Genomic DNA, 9,892 nt, shown 5'->3' on the forward strand with positions numbered 1-9,892 from the left:
CCAGCCAGCAGGTCCTTGGATGTGAACTCAGTTAGATGCCTGCCCCTCAGGCTAATGCTTTAAGATAAGCAAGCAAGGCTGGAGTCTTGTTCACTTAAATCTGAAGTTTCTGGTTTGGCAGCCTGTGCATTGAGCCCTTGGTCAGGTGAGTCAAATGAGCCATTTAAAAGCGTTTCTTAGTTTGTACTGGTCTTGTGGAGGTGGGGTTTTAAAGTCAGATGTTTTAGGGACTTGTTTCTCAGCTGCAGGTCTTAAAAGTTGAGGTGCTCAGTGTGGGGTTCAAACCCTTTGTTCCACAGGGAGAAAAGCTCCTGATTGAGTTCGCTCCAGATTGTGGGTCTCTGCTCTATGGGTGGCATTTATGTTGAGATTGTGTTCCACATTCTCCCACCAGCTTCACTGTGAGCTTTCTCTTATTAGCCTATGCAAATGAGTTGCTTGGTTTTTAGCTTTTCTTCAGAGGAAGTTTTTCAGTATGTAGCTACAGATTCGGTGTGTTTGTGGATAGAGATGAGTCCAAGAGCCTCCTGGGACTCCTGCATCACCATCTTGTACTGGAACCCCCAACAACCACAGACAAATTATGTTTAACAATTAAAAGAGTAGGTGTTTAGGTTTATTCCCAAAGTATGATCTGAAACTAAATTTTCATTATATTGTTCTTCACACTTAAAATGATTTACTCTCTGCAATCTCTCTTGGTAATACTTAGAGTATCCTGTAACATAATGAAGAAAATTAGTTTGTCACGCACGATTTCAACTCCTGAAAATGAAGACATTGTACATGAGAATAATCCAGCTAAGAATCAGATTGCCAGTTCTTGTGGAATGTGAGGCATTAAAGTATAGATACCTGGACTCTTTCAAAGTCTTTTAAAATCCATGCTGATTGCTTTGAGCTGTGAATTATTTAAAACTGTAAATAGAAAGCTACTCTCCAAACATCTAACAATAAAATCCATTAAGAATGAATGATAAAAATTATAGTTCTTCATTTTGTGAGTATTCTTAACAGTACACAGTGATATATCTGCTGTGGTCTATGGAGAACCTCTAAAAGATTTTACAAAGATGTGACATAACCAGGAGTGCTATTTAGCAGGATAACTGGTAGTAATTTATAAAGGGAATGAGGCTAGGGAAGATGGGGCACAGACCAGAAAAAAGTCCAAAATTTTCCTTGAATTAAATTTATTTATTCTCTTCAACTTAGGTTTACTTTCCAAGTAATTTCACTTGTCTTTCACTGGATCTTCTTTCATTCTCTTCAAGAGGATAGCTTTGCTGTCTTCACAATTCAGTATTAATTTTGCAAAATCTATTAACAATCTTTGGTTCCACTGAAAAGTACAACTTATACACACTTTTAGAGTTGAGAATGTCAGTGTAGGTAATCTCTGCTTCCTTGCAGTTGCTTTTAGAGTACAGGTGTGTTACATTTGTAGGTACCTCTCTCCTTGCTGGTCCCACTTCATGTAGTTATCAGGTTTATTAACATGGATAAGAAATTCTCTTTATTTACTAAGTGCTCACTCTGGAACATGAATTGTGTTGAGCACTAGGAAAAAACAGATTACCAAAAAAGATGCAGATGATATTTTAATGGAATTTAAAATCTAGTTGGAGAGAAATACATTAAACATGTAATTTCACCAGTTAACAAAATAAGTACAACTATCCTAAGTTCTATGCAGAAAGGTATGCTATATGTCCAGACCATGTATCCAGTGCATCTTACTCAGTGAGGGAAGTAAACTTAGGAATAAGATCTGAAGGGTGACTAAATTGGTAAAGGGGGCAAAATCATGGGCAAAGCAGTGAAAAGGGGCATAAAAATAGGATGTCAGACCACCTGAACACAATTAGCTTGGAGCAAAGGGTAAAAAAGGGTAGCACAGGGAAAACTGGTGGAATAGAAGCCAGATCTTACCTAGTAAAGCAGAAAACAAACATCATGAAAGGTAAAAATAGTAAGTATATGGAAGTAATAGCGTATGTATCTGCTGTAACAAATGTGGGTTTAATTCCTGAAAAGACTAAAGCTGATGCCACTCCTTCCCTGCCATCCAAAGGTTTTATTTCTACTCCCAAACAAAATAACACATACAGTTGCACAATAGAACAATGGGTTAAAGTATGTCTCAGTTCAGTCACTCAGTCATGTCTGACTCTTTGCGACCCCATGAATCGCAGCACGCCAGGCCTCCCTGTCCATCACCAACTCCCGGGGTTCACTCAAACTCACGTCTATCGAGTCGGTGATGCCATCCAGCCATCTCATCCTCTGTCGTCCCCTTCTCCTCCTGCCTACAATCCCTCCCAGCATCAGAGTCTTTTCCAATGAGTCAACTCTTCGCATGAGGTGGCCAAAGTACTGGAGTTTCAGCTTTAGCATCATTCCTTCCAAAGAACACCCAGGACTGATCTCCATTAGAATGGACTGGCTAACTGAATGCAAACCAGCATGATTAAGAAAAAGCTCACTTCCTCCTTAAGGAAACTTGCTAAAATGTGTTCATACAGCATTTTGGTATATTTGTTCTTGTTCCAACTGGCCACACCAGCATAAGGAGGTAAGGAATGTAGTCCCTTGGGTGGGCACATTGCCACCTTAAACTTGGTAATGGGACATTACAGAGGCTGGGGAGAATGAATGAGAGTGTGCACAACTGTCTGATTCTGCCACAAGACATTAGAAATGCACCAATTCATCATGCCGTGAATTGAGTGTTGGAGATTTTGTTTTGTTTATTTTTTAAACATGTATTTATTTCATTTTTGGCTGTGCTGGGTCTTTGCTGAGCACGGGCATTCTCTTGTGGTAAGCAGAGTCTACTCTTTATTTCGATTCTTGGACTTCTCCTTGCGGTACCTTCTCTTGTGGAGCACAGGCTCTAAAGTTCCTAGGCTACAGTAGTTGTGGCTTGTGGACCTAGTTGTTCAGAGGCATGTAGGATCCTCTCAGACCAGAGACTGAACCCATGTCCCCTGCATTGGAAGATGGATTCTTAACCACTAGATCACCAGGGAAGCCTTAAGTGTTGGAGATATTAGTCACTATAGTGAAGTCGCTCAGTCATATCCGACTCTTTGTGACCCTATGGACTGTAACCTATCAGGCTCCTCCATCCATGGGATTTTCCAGGCAAGAGTGCTGGAGTGGATTGCCATTTCCTTCTCCAGGGGATCTTCCCAACCCAGGAATCGAACCCGGGTCTCCCGCATTGCAGGCAAATGCTTTACCATCTGAGCCACCAGGGAAGCCCAAATTATATGCAAAACTTAGGAAATAAAATTTTCAACTCGTCTCCAAGAGCAAAATAACATAGTTGAGTCATATCCTGTGAACATTTAATTTTTTTTATGAATTCTACTATACTCATGTCTATTCCTTTCTGTAAACATATACCCAAGATTGGTAATGATGTGGAAAAACCTCTATATGTCTCCTGTTGTGAACATCTCATCACACTAATTGCGACTGTGGTCCAGAAGATAATGTGCATTTATAGATGACATAAGAGATTTTGACTTTGGAGATTTTTACACTTCATTGTTCTGATATTCTAATGTGTTGGTTAGTACAATTAATCAGTACCTCGTTTGTGGTCAGTTTTCATTCCAATCCCAAAGAAAGGCAATGCCAAAGAATGCTCAAACTACTGCACAGCTGAACTCATCTCATATGCTAGTAAAGTAATGCTCAAAATTCTCCAAGCCAGGCTTCAGCAATACATGAACCATGAACTTCCTGATGTTCAAGCTGGTTTTAGAAAAGGCAGAGGAACCAGAGATCAAATTGCCAACATCCGCTGGATCATGGAAAAAGCAAGAGAGTTCCAGAAAAACATCTATTTCTGCTTTATTGACTATGCCAAAGCCTTTGACTGTGTGGATCACAATAAATTGTGGAAAATTCTAAAAGATATGGGAATACCAGACCACCTGACCTGACTCTTGAGAAATCTGTATGCAGGTCAGGAAGCAACAGTTAGAACTGGACATGGAACAACAGACTGGTTCCAAATAGGAAAAGGAGTACGTCAAGGCTGTATATTGTCACCCTGCTTATTTAATTTCTATGCAGAGTACATCATGAGAAATGCTGGACTGGAAGAAACACAACCTGGAATAAAGATTGCTGGGAGAAATATCAATAACCTGAGATATGAAGATGACACCACCCTTATGGCAGAAAGTGAAGAGGAACTCAAAAGCCTCTTGATGAAGGTGAAAGTGGAGAGTGAAAAAGTTGGCTTAAAGCTCAACATTCAGAAAACAAAGATCATGGCATCCGGTCCCATCACTTCATGGGAAATAGATGGGGAAACAGTGGAAACAGTGTCAGACTTTATTTTTCTGGGCTCGAAAATCACTGCAGATGGTGACTGCAGCCATGAAATTAAAAGACGCTTACTCCTTGGAAGGAAAGTTGTGACCAACCTAGATAGCATATTGAAAAGCACAGACATTACTTTGCCAACAAAGGTCCATCTAGTCAAGGCTATGGTTTTTCCTGTGGTCATGTATGGATGTGAGAGTTGGACTGTGAAGAAGGCTGAGTGCCGAAGAATTGATGCTTTTGAACTGTGGTGTTGGAGAAGACTCTTGATAGTCCATTGGACTGCAAGGAGATCCAACCAGTCCATTCTGAAGGAGATCAGCCCTGGGATTTCTTTGGAAGGAATGATGCTAAAGCTGAAACTTCAGTACTTTGACCACCTCGTGTGAAGAATTGACTCATTGGAAAAGACTCTGATGTTGGGAGGGATTGGGGGCAGGAGGAGAAGGGGGTGACAGAGGATGAGATGGCTGGATGGCATCACCAACTCGATGGACGTTGAGTCTGAATGAACTCCGGGAGTTGGTAATGGACAGGGAGGCCTGGCGTGCTGCAATTCATGGGGTCGCAAAGAGTTGGACACGACAGAGCGACTGAACTGAACTAGGGTGTTTTATCAGTTGTTTTTTGGAAAAAGGAAACATTGAAATTTAAGGCCTCAAATCTTTTTTCTTAATACGCACCAGAGTTTGGGGGACTCATTAATTTATGCTGAGTCTAAGAAAGCATTTTCTCTTTTTTTGGTTTAAGCATAGCTAGAGAGATGTTTTTTTCATTGGTTCTGAGTTGTGTCCAACTCTTGGTGACTCCATGGACTGCCTGCTCCTCTGTCCATGCCAAGCTCCTCTTGTCCTGCCAAGCTCCTCTGTCCATGAAATTCTCCAAGCAAGAATATTGGAGTAGTTACCATTTCCCTTCTCCAGGGGCTCTTCCCAACCCAGGGATCAAACCTGGGTCTCCTGCATTGCAGGCAGATTCTTTACTGTCTGAACCACCAGGGAAGCCCTAAAGAGATGTTTGTTCATTGGTTGTGGTGATAAGATTCAGACATTTCAAAGGCTTCAGTAGAGGAAATCAATACACCATAAAATTAAAAAGTAAATATTTAAGGAAGTAGATTTATGGGTTTCCATAGAAAATGTAGGTCCCCACAGATGTGTACACTTCCCTAACAAGTCAGAGACATTTTAGGTCCTGTGCCAGTTACGAATGCATGCAATAACAGCTATTAATAAATGTATTTGAGATAATTTGACATTTAGAGGTGAAAAATGGAGAAGGCAATGGTACTCCAATCCAGTACTCTTGCCTGGAGAATCCCATGGATGGAGGAGCCTGATGGGCTGCAGTCCATGGGGTCGTGAAGAGTTGGACACGACTGAGCAACTTCACTTTCATGCATTGGAGAAGGAAATGGCAACCCCCTCCAGTGTTCTGGCCTGGAGAGTCCCAGGGATAGGGGAGCCTAGTGGGCTGCCATCTATGGGGTCGCACAGAGTCGGACACGACTGAAGCGACTTAGCAGCAGCAGCAGCAGCTGTACAGCAAAGTGACTCAGTTTTACACATAGGCACTTTTCAAAATGATTTTCCATTATGGTTTATCCCAGGAGATTGGACATAGTTACCTGTGCTATACAGTAGGACCTTGTTTATCCTTTCTAAATGTAACAGTTTGTATCTACCAACCTCAAATTTCCAGTCTGTCACTTTCCCTCCCCTTCCCCACCTTGGCAACCACAAGTCTAATTTCTACATCTGTTAAGTCTGTTTCTGTTTGGTAGATAGGTTCATTTGTGCTATATTTTAAATTCCACATGTAAGTGATATCATATGGGATTTGTCTTTCTGACTTGCTTAAGTTAGTTTGAATCTAGTTGCCTTCATGTTGCTGCAAATTGCATTATTTTATTCATTATTTATGGCTGAGTAGTATTCCGTTGTGTGTGTGTGTGTGCACACCACATCTTCTTTATCCATTCATCTGTTGATGGATATTTAGGTTGTTTCCATATTTTGGCTATTGGGGATAATGCTGTTATGAACAAAGGGGTGCATGCATCTTTCTGAATTATAGTTTTTTCCATGTATATGCCAGGACTGGGATTGCTGGATCATATGGTAATTCTAATTTTAGTTTTCTGAGCAACTTCCATATTGTTTTCCACAGTGGCTGCACCAATTTATATTCCTACCAATGACATAGGAGGTTTCCCTTTGCTCTGCACTCTTTGTGGTATTTGTTATGTGTAGACTTTTTGATGACTGTCATTCTGACTGGTGTGAGGTGGTACCTCTGTGATTTTGATATACATTAGAGTAACATTCTTAACACTTTAATTTTGAATACTTAGAAATTGAGGGAAGGAACTTAGGTATAAAATGAGGAAGTATACAGTTTTCACTTTATTTTAAAATATATTTATAATTCATTATTACCATAAAAATGATCTGTATAAAATTTCCCACTTACTACCATTTGCCCACCCCATCCAGTCTCCAAAGGACCACTAAAACCTTTGGCATAGGTATCTATACTAATAGAGCAATACTTTATTGATGTGCATATTGGTATGAGTATATATGTGATTTCTATGAATGGCATCATAATTTATATAATGTTTTACAGCCTGAACTTGTACTATTCAAGAATAAATCTTAAAGATCTTTCCACATTGCTGTTTGTATCTCCTGGTAATTCCCTATGCATTTTTAATTATTCACTTCTTTGTGTTTACATGTTTAGTTTACTTGTTTTTTGCTCTTATAATCAGTTCTTCATGCAGCACCAGTTGGAGGTGATTTTCTGTGCACATGTACACACTCTAAGGTGGAGATTGAAATTCATTTTTTTCTTTGAACACGCACGGCCAATATTATAGCATTTCAAATTTTATTATTATTTGGTAGTAGTAATAGTGGTATGTGAGGTCTCTTTCATATCAGGAAATTCTACTCAATTAAAAGGAAATGAAACTAGAAGAACATAAGAACTAGATTTGAAAGGTAATAGGAGATTTCACTGGAAAAGTGCCATTTGGTGGAGTAATTATTACTTTCCAAAAGTAGATGCAGGCATTAGTTTAGGAAACATGAAGACAGGAAATAAGTACATTTCAAAAAGCAAAACATGCTCCTTAATTATGCTTACAAAACATTGAAAACTACTATGTTTTTTTAAATGTGTGGTTTCAGTCAATGTTGAGTTAATCTTTCATCTTCCTTTTAAAGATGCCATTAAAATTTTCTGAAATGATATTATGTTTTTGAGATAAAATAGTTGTTCAGTTATAGTATAAAATGGAAGATGTATTTTTCTGCATGATAATTTATGAAAACTGTTTTAGTCATGAAATTGACTCCTTTAGAAATCATCATTTACAGAAGGAAAGTGCATGTAGTAATTAAGGAAGACCAAACAGTTGACCTAAAAGAAGCTGACTATCAGTTATTCCTCCAGCAAAGACGGGTTGATTTGGATTCAGAAGAGAATTTCGAGGTCTGCAAACTTCATGAGCTGTGTGCAGGTCCCTCCATGGCAAGGGGAGAAGAGTGCTTTCTTAGAGAGGAAGGGGAAGTTGGGAGGGCTGTAGTAAACACGGTGCATGTCTTTTTATTGGTTAAGTTCTTGCCAGAAAAGAAGAAAATATTTTCTTCTTCCTCTTGTGAGAGCTGCCCCTTCTGGTATCCTGTGCATGCGTGCCCAGTCATGTCTAACTCTTTGAGACCCTATGGACTGTAGCCCATAAAGAGTTTCTGTCCATGGGATTCTCCAGGCAAGAATACCGGGTTGGGTTGCCATTTCCTTCTCCAGAGAATCTTCCCGACCCAGGGATTGAACACACATCTCCTGCATTGGCAGGCAGATTCTTTACCACTGAGCCACTTGGGAAGCCTTCTGGTCTCCCAAGTGTATCTAATTGAGGCATGTGTATTTAATTGAGGGTTTTTTTTGTTGTGTGTGTTTGTTTTGTACAAAACTGACATATCCACTTAGGTAGCCTAACACTTCTTTTAGATGAAAATATATAATGTATTTGAACTTCAAATGTCAGAAGATTCTATTTGTACATTTACGTTATTAATGTTCTGTATTAGTGTCCTCCCAAGTAATAACACCATAGGTAGGTATTATAATCATCATGAACAATTAATAGATGGTTGAGAATAAAACCATCTAATTTTCTCAGTTAAAAATGCACCCTAACCACCTTTTCCCCACCAAAAAGAAAGGAAAAACAAAGTTTCTTTTCTAAATTCCTAAACTCCTCCATCAAAGAAGAAAACCATTAGAAAGTAGACAAAGAGACATAGTGAAATAAAAGTGGTCTTTGCCAATAGATTTTCCTTTGCATATCTTTTTTTCTTCAGCATGTGCAATATAACCTGGACACTCAAATGCTTTCTTGAGTAAAACAATGCAATTTTACTGAGAAAATCAAAACAACTGGAACAAGCAAGAAGCAAAAGAAGGCAGCAAGACAAGGGTTTCTTTCAAACAAAATTTGAAAAAACAGCCTCTTTTTTTTTTTTTTTTTTTGGTGAGAAGTCTCTTTGAGATTTAAATCTTTCACAGTAGAAAAGATCTGCCAACATTACCTGCTAGAGATATTGGGCTTCCATTGTGGCTCAGCTGGTAAAGAATCCTCCTGCAGTGTGGAAGACCTGGGTTTGATCCCTGGGTTGGGAGGATCTCCTGGAGAAGGGAAAGGCTACCCACTCCAGTATTCTGGCCTGGAGAATTCCATGGACAGTACAGTCTATGGGGGCATAGAGAGTCAGACATGACTGAGCAACTTTCACTTTTCACTTTCACTAGAGATTCTGGCTGAGATAATCTAGATATTAAATTACTGAAAGACACCCTAAGGTATTCCCTTTCAGTCTCTTCTGGAAGCAGTTATCCCAACTTTTGAGAAATTACTTCTTGAGTCTTCTTATAATCCAAAACTTTCAGGCCATCTGTACTTTCTCTGGCAGAGCCATGATCCTTGAATTTACGATAGATCCAGTTTAATATCTTGCTGTTATCTCCTTCACTCGTTCAACTAATATTGAGTGGATATTATGTCCCGCATTTTCATTGCTTCAGTGTAAAATTTAACTTGGAACTTTCTGTAAGTCCAGGCAAAACTGAAAAGGAGAGCCACATACTTTGTAGAAAGAGGAAGACAAACTGTCAAGAAATTAAATAAAAGCTGAGAGCTTTTCATGGAAGTACTGTGCCTTTCAGTAAGAGGAGTTTTGTGAGTTAGTAGGCTAATGCAGTCTGTTTATTATTTTTCCAAGTCCAAACATTGGAGTAACTGGAGGACTCAGTGTGTAAGCCCGTCTTCTGTATAAGCCAAACTTAAGTTGCTTGGGAGTTCCCAGATCCTATGGATGTGAGAGTTGGACTGTGAAGAAGGCAGAGCACCGAAGAATTGATGCTTTTGAACTGTGGTATTGGAGAAGACTCTTGAGAGTCCCTTGGACTGCAAGGAGATCCAACCAGTCCATTCTGAAGGAGATCAACCCTGGGATTTCTTTGGAAGGAATGATGCTAAAGC

The sequence above is a fragment of the Bison bison genome, unplaced genomic scaffold (genome assembly GCF_000754665.1).
Source record: "Bison bison bison isolate TAMUID 2011002044 unplaced genomic scaffold, Bison_UMD1.0 scf7180017864235, whole genome shotgun sequence".
NCBI lineage: Eukaryota > Metazoa > Chordata > Mammalia > Artiodactyla > Bovidae > Bison > Bison bison.